Source organism: Natrix helvetica (assembly GCF_964273705.1).
Source record: "Natrix helvetica genome assembly, chromosome: 5".
Taxonomy (NCBI): Eukaryota; Metazoa; Chordata; class Lepidosauria; order Squamata; family Natricidae; genus Natrix; species Natrix helvetica.
In genome coordinates this window covers 124306708-124327660 of record NC_138551.1, presented here as the reverse complement: position 1 = coordinate 124327660, position 20953 = coordinate 124306708, and positions in this window count along the sequence as shown.

Sequence of the window (20953 nt, the reverse complement as noted above, 5' to 3'; positions counted from 1 at the left end):
CCTCTTCATTCTTTCTTCCCCTCTTTCCTTCCTTTTGCTTCCTTGCTCTCTTCTCCTCTTTCCGTCGTTTTCTTGGTCTTTCCTGTCCCTTCTTGGATGCTCCAATGCAAAAGGGGAAACATTCCTTCCTTGGGATCAAATGCCATTTTTGCAAGTAGTTTGTGGCCACTTAAAAAACTGAGAACAAACCAGGCTCAGTTTATTCCATGCTTGCATTTCATGGGGACAGACTACAGGACAGCAAAACTGTCAAAATGATGGCTCTGGTAGTTGATCAGAGCTCCTCTGTTTTTTATGTACAACAGCTTTAGCATTTAAGAGCAGAGCTAAGTTAGTTGCTTTTCTATGAATACATAATGATCCTTGAAAGATCTCTTCTGTAGGGCCCCTGCCATGGTCTAATTCAGACTGGAAATATAGCAAAGGAAACTATTTCCCCAATTGCTTTGTCCCCCCCCCCCCACTGGAAACAGCTGTTTGCAACCCACAAGGAGGGGACACTTTCCTAAGAGCTCAGAACTCAAGGATACCAATGTGCCCATGACCACCACCAGATGGATTAGTAACTGGCTGACCAACCGCACTCAATGGAACTGCATCTACATGGAGGGAGGTATGCAGTGGAGTACCCCAAGGCTCTGTTTTGGGCCCAGTACTCTTCAACATTTTCATCAATGATTTGGATGAGGGAATAAATGGGGAACTCATCAAATTTGCAGATGACACCAAGCTGGCAGGAATAGCCAACACTCCAGAAGATAGGCTAAAGGTACAGAAGGATCTTGACAAACTTGAACATTGGGCACTATCTAATAAAATGAAATTCAATGGTGAAAAGAGTAAGGTTCTACATTTAGGCAACAAAAACGAAATGCACAGGTACAGTATAGGTGGTACCTTGCTCAACAGTAGTAACTGTGAAAGGGATCTTGGATCCTAGTGGACAACCATTTAAATATGAGCCAGTTGTGTGCAGCAGCTGCCAAAAAAGCCAACACAGTTCTAGGCTGCATCAACAGAGGGATAGAATCAAGATCACATGAAGTGTTAATACCACTTTATAATGCCTTGGTAAGGCCACACTTGGAATACTGCATTCAGTTTTGGTCGCCACGATGTAAAAAAGATGTGGAGACTCTAGAAAGAGTGCAGAGAAGAGCAACAAAGATGATTATGGGACTGGAGACTAAAACATATGAAGAACGGTTGCATGAACTGGGTATGTCTAGTTTAATAGAAAGAAGGACCAGGGGAGACATGATAGCAGTGTTCCAATATCTCAGGGGTTGCCACAAAGAAGAGGGAGTCAAACTATTTTCCAAGGAACCTGAGGGTAGAACAAGAAGCAATGGGTGTGAACTAATCAAGGAGAGAAGCAACTTAGAACTGAGGAGAAACTTCCTGACAGTTAGAACAATTAATCAGTGGAACAGTTTGCCTCCAGAAGTTGTGAATGCCCCAACACTGGAAGTCTTTAAGAAGATGTTGGATAGCCATTTGTCTGAAACGGTATAGGGTTTCCTGCCTAGGCAGGCGGTTGGACTAGAAGACCTCCAAGGTCCCTTCCAACTCTGCTATTGTATTGTATCTCAGGGTGGGGAAGGCCATGGGGGTCCTTGTGATAGAAGAGACCCTCAAGGCCTCCTCAACCCATTGAGATACCTCCTGCTTCTCCCTCCCTTCCTGCAGCAAGGACTCACTTACTTTCCAAACCTCTGTCTCCTCTCTTGTTTCTCGGCTTCTTTGCCTTTGAAGAAGGGAGAGGAGAGTTGGCTGGGAAATGCTTTTTGTGCCGAGAATGGATGATCCTGGGTGCTATAATATTGTGCAGATTCAGGCACCCATCTTCTTTTGCAGAGTCAGGGATCCAGAAACTTTCATTCTCGGGGGTGGGTGGGTGGGGAAAGTGGTTACCTGCAGGTCTCCTGCTCCTCCCCTCCCCACAACTACTTTCCACTTAGCTACTTAATGAGGCTTCTTTGTCTCAAGGAGCAGCAAATGGGGCCAGACAGAGACTGGCAATCCAAGTGTGTTTGGCAGAGAAAGCATACTTCAGCCAAGGCACCCAAACTGCTGCCAATGGTGTGGGCGACAGCTGAGCATGCAAATGGGGCCAGACAGAGACAGGGAGGATAAGAGGGTAATCTAAGTGTGTGTATGTGTGTGTGTGTGTGTGTGCGTGTGTGTGTGTGTGTGTGTAAGCGTGCTTCAGCCAGGGCACCCAAACAGGTGTGGCCAACACCTGAGCAGGGAGGCAGGGTGTGTTTGTGTACTTTCATCCCCATTCAAGCAGGGCCTCTTATTTCCTCCCCAGCACAGTTGGGGCATGAAGGCTGCTGCCACCTAAGCACCATGATTGCCCCCTCCCCAGCCAGCCAGCCAGCCCTACCTGACCTGCTCCCTGCCGGCTCCTGCAAAGCCTCGCCATTCTCCTCCTCCTCTTCTTCTTCATGTCGTTCTCCTCCTCCGCCCAAGTGGCAGTGGGCTCCACAGGACAGGTTTTCATTTCTGCCCTGGGGCAGAAAACTGTGGTGGACTGGAAGTGAGTGTGAATGGCCTGGCTCTCCAGTGCTTCCTGGCTCAGTTGGAGGCTTCCTTCAGCCTTCAGACAGTTGCAGGGCTTGTTTGGGGTTTTTTGCTTCCAGGTTGGTGCAGGAAGCTTTCCAGGGCCAAAATGGAAAAAAAAAAAAAACCTGTGCTTTCTGCACTCCATTTTGGCCCTGGAAAGCCTCCTGCACCAACCTGGAAGCAAAAAATAAAAAATAAAACCCCTGCAACTGTTTGAAGGCTGAAGGAAGCCTCCAACTGAGCGAGAAAGCACTGGAGGCCCAGACCATTCACTTCCAGCCCAGCGGAGTTTCCTGTGCAATGTGAGCCCCCCCCCAGCATTCTCACGCGCCCGCCCCCCTGGCCTCCACAAAGGCTCAAAAACCACCTGGCAGGCAGGAGGTGTGCCTGCAGGTGGATGCTAGTGGAACTGGGCTGGGGCGGATGGCGTGCCGGGAAAGGACGCTCTGCATGCCTCAGTTTCCCCATCACGGCTCTAATCCTTTCAATTCCTTTTTCAGATCAATTATGAAAAAGCTTCAGAGGCTCTGAGTGATAAAGGTCGATTCCCCTTTTTCCACCACATGTTCCCCAAAGAAGGATTCCAGAACCCAGCCATTGTCCAGCTGCTCCTCCACTTCAGATGGACCCTGATTGGCCTCTTTGGTTCAGACACAGAAAAGGGAGAGAATTTCATAAGGACTTTCCCTCCTTTTCTTCTCAGGAATGGAATTTGTGTCGTTATATCACGACTGTTCTCAACAACTGAACATACAGCAGCCCTCAGGGATTCCCTCTCTAAGTGGAGACAAGTCAACGTCTTTGTTCACTTCATAGAATTTGATTCCCTTTGGGTCAGAATTCTTCCTTTCCATTTAACACTTATGCGTCTCCCAGGACCCATTGAGGGGAAAGTCTGGATCCTCACAAATTTTATAGGGTACAGAATAGTCAAGCGCAGACTTCTCAAATACATCCATAGTATTTGGGGCTTTGGTTTTCTGGCAAAAGGAAGGCCAATGGATAATGCCTTTAAACCCTATTTCTTTGTGGAAAAAAAGTTTCAAGATCATTATTTTCATTGTTCTCTTTCAAAGAATGTCTTTTCTGTCAAAGGCCGCAGAAGATGCACCCAGAAAGCCCCACTGGAGACCCAGAGGAAATGGGACAGATTAAGGATCCAAAATGACTACCACCTTTACAGTCTCATAAAGACTCTGGCCCAGGCCATGAATGCTGCCTATTCCTCCAGATCGAGGAGAAGAAGGAAGGAGGATGAAAAGATCTTGGGGTCTCCAAGGCTGCAGCCATGGCAGGTATGGGGGTCCTGATATGGATCCATTAATCTTAGATCCTTTGGAGAAGGAATCCAGAGGAGAAGGAGGGGAACCATATCAACAGATCTGGCCAATTTACAGTAATTACTCAGGGAATTAATGGTTCCAAAGAGTAGATACCATGGCATTTTTATATTTAGCACGGCTAGTTGGAAAATGCTGTATTCTTTTTAAAATAAATTCTGTGGGTTTGTGATTAGCCTGGTGGAATTCCACCTTTCTTCCGTCCCCATTGCAGGTGGGTCTGTGTGCAGCTGGACAGGCAGCTAAGCCCCCCTATTCTCCTCCAATGAAAGGGAGCCTGGCGTGGATCTGGATGCTTTATTGGGAGAAAAGGGCAGGTGAAACTGAGGAGATGCAAATAGTAGAAATCAAATAGAAAGACGAGATAGGCAGCATTAACTGACAGCCAGCAAAGAAGCAGCTGGAACCTCTCCAGCGATGCTCCGTGTGAGGGACGGAGGCGTCTCCGGATGACCAGGGGTCTCGGTCACAACGGCTGCTTCCGTCTTCTCCAAAGGCTGAGTCTGGCTTCAGACCTTATAGTGAGGCTTATCTGCCCCCGGCCACTAGGTGGGGCTAGAGCAACAACAGCACAACAGTTACCGTATTTTTCAGAATATAAGACTTTTCCCTCAAAAAGAGGCTGAAAATCTGGGTACGTCTTATACATCGAATACAGCATCTTTTTGCCTCCCGAAGCCCCGCCCCTTCACCAAAATGGCCATGCATACCCTTATGGAGGCTTTCAGAGAGCTCCTGGGGGCTGGGGAGGGCAGTAATGAGCAAAGAATGGACCATTTTGGGGCTCACCAACCCCGAGCAGCACTCTATAAGCCTCCATAAGGCTATGCATGGAATTTTTTTGACAAAAAACAGGCTTGCTTTTGGGAAAAACGGGCCATTTTTTGCTCATTTTTGCCCTCCCCCACCAGGAGCACTTTGCAAGCCCCCCCCCCCCAAGGCTATTCATGACTTTTAAAGGGGGGGGAAGCATTTTCACACAGTCCACTTTCTGGCACACATTTAATTTTAGTTTAACTTTAATATCTGCACATTAGAACATTACACAGGGCTTCAGATGTTCTTCCCTAGCCTGCACATGACTGTTAAAGCCAGGAGATGACCTAGTTACTTGCGGGATCACATCCTCCCACATACATCCCTGCGGCCAATCCGCTCTCACAGGGAGGGCCTTCTCCAGGTGCCGTCCACTAGGCAATGCCAGCGGGCGGCGCCAAGGAGTAGAGCCTTCTCTGTGATGGGCCCAACCCTCTGGAATGACCTCCCCCCCGACATTAGAACCACCTTGGATCTCTGCTCCTTCCGACAAAAATTGAAGACTCACCTGTTCCGATTAGCTGGCCTGGCATAATTATAATTATAAATGTTACAACTGTGAACTCCTGGTAGCATACTCTCACCTGGTTATTTTAAGGGTAATGTTTTAATTTCTAATTGTTTTTAGGGCTTTTAGACCCATATTTATTCTTCAGTACAGTACTGTTAATTTTAACCTCCTCTACATATATATGTATTTTTATAGTTATATTTATATCTGTATTTTATCTTTATTTGTTGTGTGGACTGTACACCGCCCCGAGTCCCTTTTTGGGAGAGGGGGCGGTTTAGAAATGCGAAGAATAAAAATAAATAAATAAATGGATTGAGTACAATGGCACAAAGCTCACTTAACAACGCTCTTGCTTAGCAACCAAAATGTTGGGCTCAATTGTCATAAGTCAAGGACTGTGTCTGCCTTCCTCTGCATGGCAGCCTTGTCATAGTAAACTCCTTCCCTTTTCTGGCAATTTTCCTCTCTGTTAGAGGCACCAAAATAATCCAGAGGATATAAGGTCTCCAGCTGGAGCAGGGGGTTGGACTAGATGACCTCCGAGATCCTTTCCAATCCTAGATTGCTGTGCTGTTTCAAAGAGCCTTCTGGAGCCTTCCTTCCTCTCTTCTTTTTTCTCTCCCTCCCTCCCTCCATGTATGTATATATACATCCATCCACCCATCTATATCTTATTCACTTTCTTTTCCCTCCCTCCCTCCCTCCCTCCCTCCCTCCCTCCCTCTTTCTTTCTTTCATTCTTTCTTTACCTTTTATTTCTTTTTTCTTTTCTTTCTTGTTTCTCCCTTCTTTTTCTTTCTCTCCCTTTCACCCTCTTTCTTTCTTTCTCTTTGTATCCCTTCCTTTCCTCCTTCCAAAGCTAGGAGATCCACCTGAAACAAAAACTCATTTGGATGAAACCGGCCATTACATACACACACACACACTCTCTCTCCCTCCCTCCCTCCCTCCCTCCCTCCCTCCCTCCCTCCCTCCCTCTTTCAACCAGCTCTGTGCCTTGCCTCATTGTTTGCTTTTAGCGGCAGGCCGATCGCCAAAGTCCTTTCCAAGGGTGCTCTGGGGATCCCTCCCCAAAAACACCAGGTTGCTTCTGGAGGGGGCAGGCAGATGGGCAGCATTCCCCCCTCCCTGGGCTCCTGCAGCCTCGGAGCCTGCAGCAACTCCCGACCCTTGCACAGCAAAGGCAATGAACAACTTCTCACTCGCCAGAAGATTTTCTTTAGTGTGGAAGGGCCCAGAGTTGCTCCAAGGCTGCAGGCACCCAGAGAGGGGAGGGGGGGATGCTGTCCGTCTTCCCTCTCCCAAAGCAACCTCGGAGGTTTTCAGCTCCTCTGCAGAGGCATTTTTTTAAAGAAAACCCCCCAAAAGCCACAAGATCCGGAGCTTCCAGTCTCCAGTAAGATGTGCATCTCGTGGCCTGGCCCAGCCCATCCCCTGCCCCACCCGCCACCACCAAATTGCACCTCATTGTGAGCGTCTCTCAGCCATTGTTTGCAGGGAAAAACCTTGCACAGTAAAGAAAAACTTCCCAAGAGTTCGAGAAATTGTTAATTACCTCACACTCACGAGAAGGTTTTCTTTACTGTGCAAGGTTTTTCCCTGCACACAACGGCTGAGAGACGCCTGCAGTGGGGTGCAATTTGGGCCCACCCCTCACCCCAAGGCAAGGCCCATCAACTCAATAAGACTCAATAAGCCAGGGGTTGCTCCCTCGACCAGCTCCACCGAAGATCCCCTTCATCCTTCATGAGTCGGTCCGCTTTGCCGCCCGGTGAACAACTGAGCCAAACCGCTCCTGCCAAGCGGCTTCCCCCAACTCCCTGTGCCCGACCGTTAAGCCAACTGATGGTTATGCAACCGGAGCCAACTGGGCGCAAAGCTGGGTTGACAATGAGCCTCCGAGGTCTCCCTCCTGCCTGCTTGCCCAGCGCTTGCTCAGCTGCCCCCTCTGATCCCCCGGCTGGACTCAGCCACTCACCGGCGACTGGAAAGCGAAGTCATCCACCGCCTTCTTGTCCAGCACTTGCTCAGAGACCTCCTACCCTCCGGCTCACCCCCCAGCCTCCCCCCCAACATCCCCCATGCCTGGGCACAGACACTCACCAGTTCTTTCTTCTTCTGTTTCCAAACTAAGCCCTGGTTGGTTGGTTGGTTGGTTGGTTGGTTGGTTGGTTGGTTGGTTGGTTAAAGTGCGCTTGGATCCGAAAGCTCCATCACTGGAGGCTTTTAAGAGGGAGAACTTTTCGGCTGCCAGCTGGCAAAGAAATCTCTCAGCCATGACCGGCACTGCTGTGGCTCCTGCCGGCTGGGTGGACAAAGGAGCAAGTGGCGGCTGCGGCCTCAGTCTGACACCTGCCTCAGTCTGACACCCCCTGGTCTGGGGAGGTGGGGAGTGGCTCGCCCAGGCAGCTACTGCAACAGCAGGGCTGTCCAGGTCCCATCCCGTGTGTTGCACCCCTGTCCCAGCTTTCACCCATGCCTCCATGTCATTTTTGGGTGTGCAACACGCGGGAGATCCTAGCTGCAGTTTACTCTTGAGCCACATTGGCCAGGAGAGGCAGGGAGAAAGGCCAATGGGGCTCACAAGTAAACTGAGGTTCCTAAGTGGGATCGAGCCAGGGGTGGGTTCTGGCTACCGCTACTGCCCGTTCCTTTGCGCATGCCCAGAAGCCAAAAACAATATGGCCGAGAGAACCGGTTCAGGGGCGTGGCCAGCCTAGGTTGCTGCTGGTTCAAGCCACCCAGGCCACCAGGTTACTCCCGTTTCAGCCAAACTGGTCCAAACAGGTAGGAACCCACCTCTGATCTGGAGGTGTTTTCCATCAGGATTACAAGGGAGAAGATTAGCCTGACAGATTTCTTCTTGATCAACCCATGATTTCTGGGAATCAATCTGTTGTTTTCAAAGAGTTTATGAATAATCTTTTTTTCTCTGTTCATTTTATTTGTTATCTGCTCCAAAATGTTCCCTATAATTGACCAACTGTGTCTATTATATTTTCTCTATAGTTTGATAAATTTTTCTCAAACTTTTTCATTCACTTATGAAGATTATGGCAGTATTTGTATCCCATTTAACCATATTTGGAGATGAGACAATTGTAGAAGAAAGATTCAATGTGGGATAAGAGACAAAGTTTTCTGCTTTTCAAATTCCTGGATGTTCCTATTCTAGTTTCATCCCTTTCTGGAGAAGAATGAATTTTGGAATGTTTCTGAGTTTAAACTGTACTTGGACCAAAATGGAGAGATAACAGCAGATGTGGGCATTAGCAGCTCCTTGGTTCTCCCCAAGGTGGATCCCAGGAGAGAGACTCTGGCACTTTTTCAAAAACAGAGACTTTCTATCAACCAAGATGCTCTTTCAGGGCTAAAGTTGCTCAATAAGGTGGGATAAATTTTGGTGTCTTTTCTCTGTTTTCCAAAGCCTGAGGTCCCATTTCAAGTGGGCAAAGCCTACAGTCTCCAGGGTGGTTGGCCTTCCATGCCAGTTGGTGTCATCTAATGGAAGTTCTTCAACAGACAGGACCTAAGTGAAGGGGCTTTGCCATGTTTTATGGAAACCTTTCAAGATCTTACTGGTCAGATGTTTCTTTCTTCATTACAGTTTTATTCTACCTTTAAAAAATCTAATGGAATAAAAGTTTCCTAAAATTTTTATAGTAAACTTTATTCTCAGTTTTAATATGAATATATCATCATACTTAAATCGTTTTTTCAATTCCATCCCTCTAGTCTATTAAGTAGAAAAGTACCTTATTGCAATGTTAAATTCCAAAAGGAAAAGAAAGGAACTAAATGAAGAATCTGCCAGTTGTTCTACCTCCTGCACCTGTTTAGAAGTAATCCGAGGTTTCATATTTACCTCAGTGAAGACCAGAGGCTACTTGTCTCCATCCATTTCTACCTCCATTTTCCATGGACGGAGATTCCTAACATCTTTTCTTTGGCATTCCTTGTTTTTCTGCTCAGTCCCTGCCTCAGTCCAAATGTGTGCAAAGTTGTCATCCTGGATTTGTCAAGAGGGCTCGAGAAGGAGAGCCAGTTTGCTGCTATGACTGCGTTCCTTGTCCGGAGGGGACCTTCTCCACTCAGGAAGGTGGGTGAGACTGGAGGAAAGGAAGTGGAACAGATTCATTACATACATCGAATAATAAAGTTTGGTTCTGAACATCACACAGGAAATTTTTTGGGTCCCAATTCTTCTCTCACTTTCATAGACGATTAAACAAAAATTGATTTTTTAAAAAAGTCATATTCTTCTTACCGTCTCTCACTAGAGGTACTAATAAATGTGTCCTAGACAATATCTCCTGGTATCACTTGTTGTCCAAATAAGGTATTTCCTGAAAGATAAAAGGAGAGAATAGTAAGGGAATATTGTTTTTTTTCTCAGATGCAGGAAAATGCACCAAGTGTCCGGATGACAAATATCCAAATGAGGACAGAATCCAATGTATCTCCAAAGTTGTAACCTTCCTGTCTTATGAAGAACATCTGGGCATCATCCTGGTCTCTATTGCCCTGGTCTTGTTCCTAATTGCAGGCCTTGTTTTAATAATCTTCACTAAATACCGAGAAACTCCCATTGTCAAAGCCAACAACCGGGACCTCTCCTACATCCTCCTGGTCTCCCTCCTGCTTTGCTTCTTGTCTCCTTCTCTCTTCATTGGTCAACCAAGGAAAGCCACCTGCCTTCTGCGACAAATGGTTTTCAGCATCATCTTCTCAGTTGCCATTTCTTCTCTCTTGGCCAAAACCATCACGGTGGTGCTGGCTTTCCTGGCCACAAAACCAGGAAACCGAGTGAAGAAATGGCTGGGGAAGAGCTTGGCCAACTCCATCATCCTTTCTTCTTCTGCTCTCCAAATTATCATCTGCTCCATCTGGCTGGGAGTTTCTGCCCCCTTTCCTGACTCTGACCTCCACTCCCAGCCTGGAGAGATCATCCTGCAATGCAACGAAGGGGCCGTTGTCATGTTCTACGTCACCCTCAGCTACATGGGCTTCCTGGCTGCCATCTGCTTCACGGTGGCTTTCCTGGCCAGGAATCTGCCTGGGGCCTTCAACGAAGCCAAGCTGATCACCTTCAGCATGCTGGTCTTCTGCAGTGTTTGGGTGACCTTTGTGCCCACCTACCTGAGCACCAAAGGGAAATACATGGTGGCTGTTCAGGTCTTCTCCATCCTGGCCTCCAGTGCTGGTCTGCTGGTCTGCATCTTCATCCCCAAGTGCTACATTATCCTTCTGAGGCCAGACCTGAACACAAAGGAGCATCTCACAGCCAGAACAAATGTAAAAACATGAGAAAAAAGACCATGATATTTAAGTGGTATAATGTCCATTTATTTGAACAAATACCTGAATTATTTCCACTTAGATAGTATGCAGGAATCAAAGAACATATCTACATGTTTCCAAATGGGAAAGGATTTTAATTCTTATAACTGCCTTCCTTTTCATCTCAATAAATCTTGCTAAAGAGAACTCTGTGAAAGTCATTCAGAGGAATTTGTTGTTCACCAACTGCCAATGAATTTGACACCTTTTAAAAATCGTTTTTTAAAAAAATGATTCCTATGGACAGCACTAAAAGTGTATGTGTGAGAGAATGAATAGGAAAAGTGGTAAGATGGATTCTATGGGAGCCAAGCTCCAATTACCATGTTATTTGACAATCTCCATGAGAGCCATTGGCCATCCCACAAAGCCAGAGAATGTGGGGGCCTCCAGGTCCTCTTGCTTAGATGTTCTCACCCAAGGAGACCTACTTAGCTCACCTTTTCCATAGTTGCTCCTGCCCTGTGAAAGAGGCTTTTCCATGCGATCCACCATCCTGTCTCCATCCTGTTTTTTGGGTGATAAGGACAGCAGAAACAGCCGGTTCTTTTCCCCAGTGCATGGGCCAGGTTGAGACTGGAATCCAGAAGATGTGGGTGGAGAAACCCCACAAGAGAGTCAGACTGCATCCTGAGGAGATTGGACTCCTTGTAGCTGCACCAGGTGAATAGTTGCAATCAGGAGATCCGGTGTGTCTCAAACTCCATCAGAGGAAAGAAAGAGGGTCTCCCTCTCTCCAATGTCGGAAGCCCAGCAGTGCAACCCTTGGAGGCCTGATCTGGTGGGTTCCCCTCAGTCATCTCAGGCTGCTTCCAGCCCCAGAAGCCCCAGAAATAAGCCCTTCAGAAGGACTTTGCTCCAGGCTCCCAGGAAGCGAGCAGAAGGGAGAAGAAAGGGGAAGTTCTGATTATGGGATCCTGAACGTCTCTGAATATAAATTAGAATGGACTATGAGGCAATAAAGATGGTCCTCCACTTATGACCACAATTTCTGTTGCTAACTAAGTTCTGTCTCATTTTACAACCTTTTTGCCACAGTTGCTAAGCAAATGAGTGCAGTCATTAAGTAAATCAAGTGTTGTTAAGCAAATCTCATAGTGATCCCATGACCCTAAGGTACGGCAACTGTCATAAATACACGCCAGTTCCCAAGTGCCTGAGTTTTGATCACGTGACCAGGGGGTGTTGCAGCGGTCGTAGGTGTGAAAATTGGTTCTGAGTCATTTTTCTCAGTGTTGTTGTAACTTCAGTCACTAAATAAATCACTGTAAGTGGAGGACGACCTTTTGTCCTCAGGACAGTTTTTGACAACAAGACTCCTGCCCTTAAGATTCAATCAGAGTAGAGCTGGAAGGGACCTTGGAGGTCATCTAGCCCAACCCGCTGCTCAAGCAGGAGACCCCAGACCATTCCATCCAAAGGACTGTCCTTCAGTGAGTCACAGCCAATTTTCCGACCTCTTGTGCCCCAGATGGTAAAGAAACCACTGCAGTTGCGGAAGGAACCCCGAGATCCTTAAGGGAAACAGGCATCTCCCATCGACTCCGTTTGTTGGGAGCCTACTGGGAAAGTGGCCAATGGAGGCCACACAACCGAAAGACGGCAACCCTGGCAAATACATGCTGGCTGCCAAAGGCCCAAATGTTGATCATGAGACTGTGATAACGTTGCGATGGCCGTAACTATGAGGACCTTTTTCAGGTTGTGATGATGGTTGTGGGGGATCCGGTTCCAGCATCATCTGTTTTATTAATTGAAGACCTGCCATCTGGTCCTATTTTGGCATCGGAGATCTTTGCACACTCCGCCAAGGACCATGTCATCGCCCAAGTGCTCAACTGGGTGTGGAGGGGGTGGCCGAAGGGGCCAGTCAGCACAGAGTCCCTTCCCTTCCACACCCAGCAACGTGAATTGTCCGCTCAAGGGGGCTGCCTACTCTGGGGGAGTCGTGTGGTGGTACCCCAGAGGCTGCGGTGGCCAGTTTGGGCAGCTCTTCCTCTAGGCCAGCCAGGCATCATGCGGATGAAGGCACTTGCCCGCAGTTATGCGTGGTGGCCCAAGTTAGACAAGGGCATCACCGATTGGGTCGCATCTTGTCAGCCTTGCCAAGAGTCAAGCAACCAAGAAAGAAAACACTTAGCTCCATTTTTCAGAATTAAAAGTACTTTCACTGGTTCCGAAAAGATAGCAGCAAAGTAAGGCAAGATTTGAGGCAGAAGGGCGCCGAATCATACATATCAATATTTGTCCAACCCCCTCCCCCCGACAACCCCCATCCCATTGCCCAATCTGCAAATCCCTCAGGTGTCATGTGGGTTGCATCTCCAAGAAGCATCATCAGATTGGTATGCAGGACGGTTGGCCTTGACCAACTCTGAACACCAGTCTTCAGCATGCGCAGTAGATGGTGACAACAAAACTCCCTCTTTAACAATCTCTCCTGTAGCAAATATTCCCCTCCCAAATACCATGCTCCCCCCTCCCCATTTCAATGGCAGCCGAAAGCGAATAGCGAAACAGAGGCTGACACGTGCTTTTTTAAAAAATACTCTTTTCCGGGCTTGGCTAGTCTAAAGAAAGGAGGGATTTGGGTGACATGGTAGCCCTATTCCAGTATTTGAGGGGCTGCCACAAAAGAAGAGGGGGGATCAAATTATTCTCCAAAGCATCGGAGGGCAGGACAAGAAACAATGGACGGAAACTAAACAAAGAGGAAAAACAACCTAGAATTAAAGGGAAATTTCCTTACAATTAACCAGTGGAACAGCTGGCCACCAGAAGTTGGGGCTGCTCCATCACTGGAGGTTTCTGAGAAGAGACTGGACAGTCACTTGTCTTGAGATGGTACATAGGTTCTCCTGCTTGAGCAGGGGGTTGGACTAGATGACCTCCAAGGTCCCCTCCGGCTCTATTCTATTCTAGTCTAGTCTATTCTATTCTATTTTGGAAACCTTTGAATCCCACCTTGAAGCCGCCTGACAGCTAGGAAAGCTTTCATCCAGGAAATTACTCCGGTGGAAATTGTGGCTAAAGGATTCTGTGCTCCCACTGTGTCAACTTTGATCACATCTGCAGGAGGAGAGATTATTTTGAGTTCTTGTTCAGAGAACTCCTGTTCAGTCGTGTCCAACACCTGTAGGCCATTGCTTTCCATGGTGCCCTGAGAAGCCCCGACTGTTGGGTCAGATTGATGTTATCAAGCCAACCTGTTCTTTGCTCCCCCTTCAGCTTCTTCCATTAACCATTCCTAGCATCACTGACTTTTCCAATGAATTTGCATGCATGATGTGGCCAAATGGCTAAATGACATAGACCTAAAACATGTGAAGAATGGTTGCAGGGATTGGGTATGGCTTGTCTAGAGAAGGCCCTGGCATGACATGATAGCGGTCTTCCAGTATTTGAGGGGCTGTCACAAGGAAAGGGGGGTCAACTTACTTTCCAAAGTAGGCTGGACTAGAAGCAATGGGTGGAAACTAATCAAGGAGAGAAGGAACCTAGAATTAAGGATAAATTTCCTGACAGTGAGGATAATTAACCAGTGGAACAGCTTGCCACCAGAGGTTACGGGTGCTCCATCACTGGAGGTTTTCAAGGAGAGATTGGACAGCCACCTGTCTGAAATGGTGCAGGGTCTCCTGTTTGAGCAAGGGGGTTGGACTAGAAGACCTCTGAGGTCCCTTCCAACCCTCTTACTGCTCTTCCACCTCTGCATTGGGCGGGGGGAGGAAGATTACCTTTCAGGCCACAGGTGTGCCTCATGGACAGAGCTCCCACCCTGCTGGGAAGGAAAGGTTTGGTAACATAGAGACAAGGAAAGGACAAGGAGAGGGAAGGGAAGGCTATGGGATTCTCCCTTAAGGAAGAAGACTGGAAGGGTAAATAGAAACACCTGGGATGCTCTGCCTTACCCCTCTGACAGGTGGCTCTGGCAGGGCCCCCTTCCCTCCTTTGGGGCTGTTCTGGGTGGAGCAGGTGAAGACAAGGCCAGGAGACAAAAGGGAGACACCGCAGGGATCCCGGCAGGCATCTTAGGAAGTCTGGCAAAACAGGTGCTCCGGCCGTCCTGCCTCCTCGCTTCTTCCCACCTGATTCCTGCCTATTTGTGTTGTTTGGGTCAATGGTGCAGAGCCCTGTGACCCTCCCCTCCGTCCTTGCTAGAGGTGTGGCAGGGGGGCTGCCCTCCTCCCCACACAGACCTCCCACCCTTAGGATGCCCTGACTGAGCGGTTGCTGGATGGTTGCAGGGGAGCCGAGCCTCTAGCAAGGGGTGGGAGATTCCCCTCGGCTGGCCTCCTGCCCCCTCCCTCAGCTCTCTTGGATTCGGGGGACTTTGTAGTGCCCACCACATGGGGGTCCTGATACTGTTGCTCTTGCTAAGTAGCCCAGGGTTTCTTTGGCTCTTGATTGGCCTTATTTTTCTCTCTTGCCAAGGCAATGTTGAAAGGATGGCAATAACTTTGAGGCTGGGACCTAGAAAGCTTTTCCTCTCAGAAATGGGATTATTAGATTATTGTTTGGCTAATCATATTTTGATTAGAAAATCCACAAGGGATTAAAAAAAAATAAGGGAAAACCTGTAGTCCTCCACTAACCATCACAATTGAGCCCAAAATTTCTGTTGCTAAGTGACCCTGCAATGATGCAATCATGGTATTTGGGGAGGGCGAACCAGGAGTGGGAATGGGGAGACGGAGACCAAAGAAAGATCGGATGAGATATACAAAATTTTAATTGCACACATTTCAGGCTAAATATCCGTAGGATCAACGGTGTGTTCAGGTAAATAATTGTGGACTTACGACCACAATTGAGCCCAAAATTTATGTAACTAACCGAGACGTTAAGCGGGTTCTGCCCCATTTACGACCTTTCTTGCCGCAGTTGTTAAGTGAACCATTGCAGTTGTTAAGTGAATACTATGGTTGTTAAGAGAATCTGGCTTCCACATTGACTTTCCTTGCCAGAAGGTCGCAAAAGGGGATCATCTTAGCCCAGGACGCTGTGACCGTCATAAATATGAACCAGTTGCCAAGTGTCCAAATTTCGATCATGTCTTTGGTCACTTTTTCTCAGTGCCATTGTAACTTTGATTGGTCACTAAACGAAGTGTCGTAAGTCAGGGATCACCTGTACTATTAATACATTATAAGATTCCCTACCTGTAAGATAAGCTATTTTTCCTTGCCAAGGAGGACTATGCTTAGATAATGGGATGCCCATAATTTCTTCTCTTCTATGCAAAGAATTCCTTCCGTCTTAATTAGCAGGTGGTCTGTCTCTTTGTGGGCTCTTAAGTAACCTTATGACTTCTTCTTTTTTTTCATTCACGTCCTAAATCCTGAATCAACAAATGAAACTTGGGCCAACCGTGTGCTGCAACTGCCAAAAAAGCCCACACAGTCCTAGGCTGCATTAACAGAGGCTCAAGGTCACAAGAGGTGCTAATACCGCTCTATAAGGCCTTGGTAGGAACCCACTTGGAATCCTGCATCCAGTTTTGGTCGCCACAAAGAAGAAAAGATGTTGAGACTCTAGAAAGAGGGTAGAGAAGAGCAACAAAGAGGATTAGGGGGCTGGAGACTAAGAACAGTTGCAGGAATTGGGTCTGTCTGGTCTAGTGAAAAGAAGGACTAAGGGGTGATCTGATAAACAGTCTTCCAATATTTGAGGGGTTGCCCCAAAGAAGAGGGGGTCCACCTATTCTCCAAAGCACCAGAAGGCAGGAAAAAGAAGCAATGGGTGGAAACTAATCAAGGAGAGAAGCAACCTAGAACTAAGGAAGGATTTCCTGACAGTTAGAAGAATTAAGCAGTGAAATGACACCAGAGGTTGTTGATGCCCCAACACTGGAGGTCTTTAAGAAGAGATTGGAGAGCCACTATTCTGAAATGGTGGAGGGTTCTCTGCTTGAGCAGGGGTTGGACTAGACGACCTCCAAGGTCCCTTCCAAGGCTATTGTTCTATTCGGTTGTTCTGTTTAGCTTATATAACTGACTTTCTGTGTAAAGGGGGCAGGATGTCCTATCCAGGTAAACTTTCCTTTCTACTTTCCTTTGATGAGTTAAACTACAACAAATTGTAACTTTTGACTTCCGGGTTCCCTCTTTGTAGGACAGAATCTTTTTGAACCGGAACATTCCCAGTAAATCAAATTGACCAAATGCTATGGATTGTGGCATGAGAGCGTTCAATGCCGCCTATTCATCCAGGTCCAAGGAGGAAGAGGAGGAGGAATAAGTGGGGGGGGGGGGGCACATCCAGGTTTCTAGCAAGAGGCACCCATGGAAAGTCTTCTGCTTTCCAACCACAGAGATTATGGGTGGATCAGGAGTCAGCCTGAGGTTTCAGAATGGCTTCTGGTTGCCACTCGGATCCCTTTGCAAATTCCATTTTAAGCAGGTAAAAAAGATTTGATGGACCAGACCCAGATAAGTCCAAAATCCACGCTGACCCCCCAGATGCCTCTGGTCTGCCCACAAGCAGAGGGGAGGGACGTATCACTTGGCCCAACACGGAATTATGTAGGGGTGGGATTCAGCCACGGGTTCCCTAAAACTGCTTGTTAATTGTATGAGCAGTTCAGCCAACTGGCTGAATTGCCTCGGTGTGCCCCCCCACCTCCCTCCTGAGGGTGTCCCCCACCCCGAGAAAACGACCTGTCTCAAGATCCCGTGGATCACTTTGGTTCAGGCAGTGGAATTCCCCACTGGTTCCCTCTCTCTACGCAAAGCGAAGGAATCGCAGAAACTCTGCAGAGCCCAGAATGAGGCTTCCTCGAACTTCGGGATTGGGAGGCAGTGGCGTAGCGTGGGGGATGCAGGGGAGGCCGGCCGCACAGCTCTCTGCCCCTGCCTGGCTCACTCACTCTCTCTCACTGCAGTGCTGGCTTAGGTCACCCAGCCCACGTTCCCGCTGGGTGGAAGTTGCCCCTCCCCAAACGCCACTCCGGGCCGACCCAGCACGCGAGTCCCGGGCATCCCGTGACGCGTGCGCTCTTGCTGAGCTTCCGCGACTCCTCCCTCCGCGACTCGTCCCCGCTGGCGCCCTTCGCCGCTCTTCGGGCGGTAGGTAGCCGTTCTGCTCGCTTGCCGTTGTCTGAGACGGTGGCCTGTCTTTTCTGGCTCACGTGGTGGCCGGCGGGAAGGGTCTGTGGGCTCCTTTTCTTTGGGGCTGGAAAGAGGTGGAAAGCGGCTCTCCTTGACTTTCTTCTCTTCTCTCTTCCTTCTTCCAAGCCCCTAGTGTCGCCAATCGGCAGCACTTTTCAGAAAGGTCTACCGGCTGGGACGGTAGTTTGTAAAGCGAGAAAGAGTGCCGGGCTGGGGTTGGGTTTGGGTTTTGCAAGCAAACGAGAACTGGCAGCCGATTAATAAGAATTATTTTTAAGTAGTAAGTAGCTAGTAAATAAAGTAGTTAAGAAAGCACGCGAAAGGGTATCCTCCCCAGATTTGCTGGAGGTGGTATCCACGACTGTCTTGCTGGAAGCGGAGTCTCTTCGTGGGAATGCGTCCCAGCCCCAAATTTGGTTCTTGTTCCTCATCCTGGTTTTAAGGCAAAGCGTAGGCCTTAGGGTTACGCAGACCGGTTTCGGTATTGAACCCAGCCTTATGAGGCTGAGGCTAGCAGAGAGATGGGTTCTTTTTCCAATGGGTATGATGCCAGATTTTGCAAGCCTAGATTAGTTTATCCAGGAACGAACCCCGCTGAAGTCTATGGGAATTTGATTTCTTAGCTCCATGCAGTTTTGGAAGCGTTGCACTGATTAAAAAAAATGCACATTGCATCTTGTGGAGAATTGCTAACAAATCCAAAATAGTTTGTGTTTTGTCAAAAATAGGGTGTGGGGGAGGCAGAGGAGGAGAAAACTTCCCTTTGTTCCTTAGACCTCTTACAAAATTCTCAGTCCCTTTACTAAAGGTATTAAAAGGAGATGACATTCGTGATCAGATTTTCTAGAGTATTAAATTGATCTGTAGGTGTAAACCGGCTGAACTGTGTTTGGGGAAACCTTTACTTCTAAAGGCATTTTCAAGGGAGAGTTAAGTTTTCAGGCCACTTAGCAGAGGCTGCTACTCATCTCCCCCCACCTCCCTTACAAATGTATACTTTATTCATTTTGGATTGAGATATTATCTCTTAGTAGATGGCTGGAGGAAAGTACACTAGCATTGCTTGAAACTGCTTCTGTTTGGAGCAAGTACGCGAAGAGACTTATTTGCCAAAGCCAGTATTTTGCTGACTTCTGGTTCATTAACACTGTAGAGTTTATCCAATCTCTGCCTTTCTCTTGTCTGAGCTAATTGAATTATTAGCTTAAAACAAATTTTTGGGAGATGAATTACTATCCCAACAAGTCCTGACAGATACCAAGTCTTGTTGGAAGAAACAAATAATGGATGACGTGGTTCACTGTAGTAGACTACCCCCCCCCCCAAGTCATGCTACGCTTGGTTGAAACCTGGAAAGAAGTAAAACAGAATTTTAGATGTTGTTTTACAAAAAATAAATCATTTTTCACCTCTGTTACACTGTTAACAGAGTCCCATTTTACAATCCCCCCAGTAGCTGTCTCATTTATTGGTTTTGTTTCACATATATTGTCACATTTGGATGCTCTTAACTGGGTGGAGCTGATAGAAAGATACAATAGTATTCCTTATGAAGACCATTGGTATCTCTGCTCAGACTTTGAAATTGAGACAGTAGTACACCTGCTTCTGAAATACCATATCTATCATTTTTGGAGGGCAGAGTTAATCTCCCTCTAATTACAACTATCCAGGCTGCTCTCATATGACAGTTGGGGTTAGGGGGCGCAAATTACTTGCCTTGCCCCAGGTGCTGACAACCCACTCTACGCCACTGCCCTCGCCTCCCGGATGGCTTTTCTGGCAGAGTTCCCAATGGGGGAGATGGGGTTCCCTCCTCCTCCTGCAGCCCATTATGAAGGAGAAGCCCTGGCAGCCACGATGGGCGAGGAGGAATATGTGCCGGGGCGATTGCTGCTTCCTTCCCCCCCCCCCCCTCCAGCTCGCCTGTCTCTTTAAATCGCGCCTCTTTGCCTAAAGTGCCGGAGCGGGACAAAGCAATTGGGAAAGGATTTTTGTGTGTGTGTGAGTGAGTGAGAGAGAGAGAGACGGTGGGTGGGTGGGGGAGAATAAGACAAGGAGGAAGAACGGAGGCATTTTTGCTCACCTCCCAGACTCTGTCCCTCCGCCCAGCTGGGCTTCATGGGTGTGCTGCTACTGGGCTCATCAGCCTCGGGACAGACATCAGATTCCCACCCTCCAGCACCAGTTCAGGGAGGAAAAGGCAGGGCATCCCAACACAGGAACCTCTGCTATCCGGGAGGTGAGAGCGAGCCGAGAAGCCTCTGTTCTTCCTCCTTACCTTATTTCCCCCCAGCCCGAAACACACACAAACCTTTCCCAATTGCTTTCTACTGAGGATGAGGTCATTTCAGGGGGAGACAAAGAGGCGTGAATTAAAGAGACAGGCGAGTTGGGATCGGAGAGACTGTTTCATGCAGCTTTTTAGCCCCGCAAATGATGGCGAGAAACGGCACTCTCACAGGTCAGCTGCTCTTGGCCCAGCAGAGGGAGGGGTTCACAAGCTACCCCACCAAGAAAAGCAGTTGCCTCCAAAGGCGGCGGGGTGCAGCTGCTGTGGATGGAAGGTGCTGGGCATAGGGGCCGCCGTGGTTTGCAACAGCGCTGAGAAAGCTGCAAGCCTAAAGGCGCCCTCGCTCCTGTGTGCAAGCCGGGATCTCCTCGCCCCCTCAGCTGCCGCTTTACCACTCCTGTGGCTCCTGCCCAGCTCTCTCTTTTCTATCTCCCCTTCGCCTCCCCAAACTTGTTTACTCATCCCAGAGAGCTTGGGCTACGCCTCCCCTCCGACCCTGCCGGCATCGCTCCTGAGCAAACTCGCTCTGACCCCACGGCTGTGCAAAGCACAACCCAACATGCAAACTGGAAGTCCGTTCCCGAAGTTCCGGTTTCTGTGTTGGGTTGTTTTTTGCCCTCCAGAGGCGGGGCGAAAAATGGCCAAAAATGAAGGACAAAGTCAGCTGGCTAGTGCGCATGCGCACTGGAGCTGACAGGGCAACCCCTCGCGTGCCCTAAGAAATGGCTCCGCGTGCCACCTGTGGCACGCGTGCCATAGGTTCGCCATCACGGATCTAGTCCAACCTCCTCACCCAAGCTGGAGACCCAATACCATTTCTGATAAATGGCAGTCCAGTATCTTCTTGAAAGCTTCAGTGATGAAGCTCCCACAACCTCTGAAGGCAACTTCTGTTCCATTGCTTGTTTGGTCTCACTCCCAGAAAATTAATCCTTATTTCTAGGTTGAATCTCTTCTTGATCAGTTTCCATCC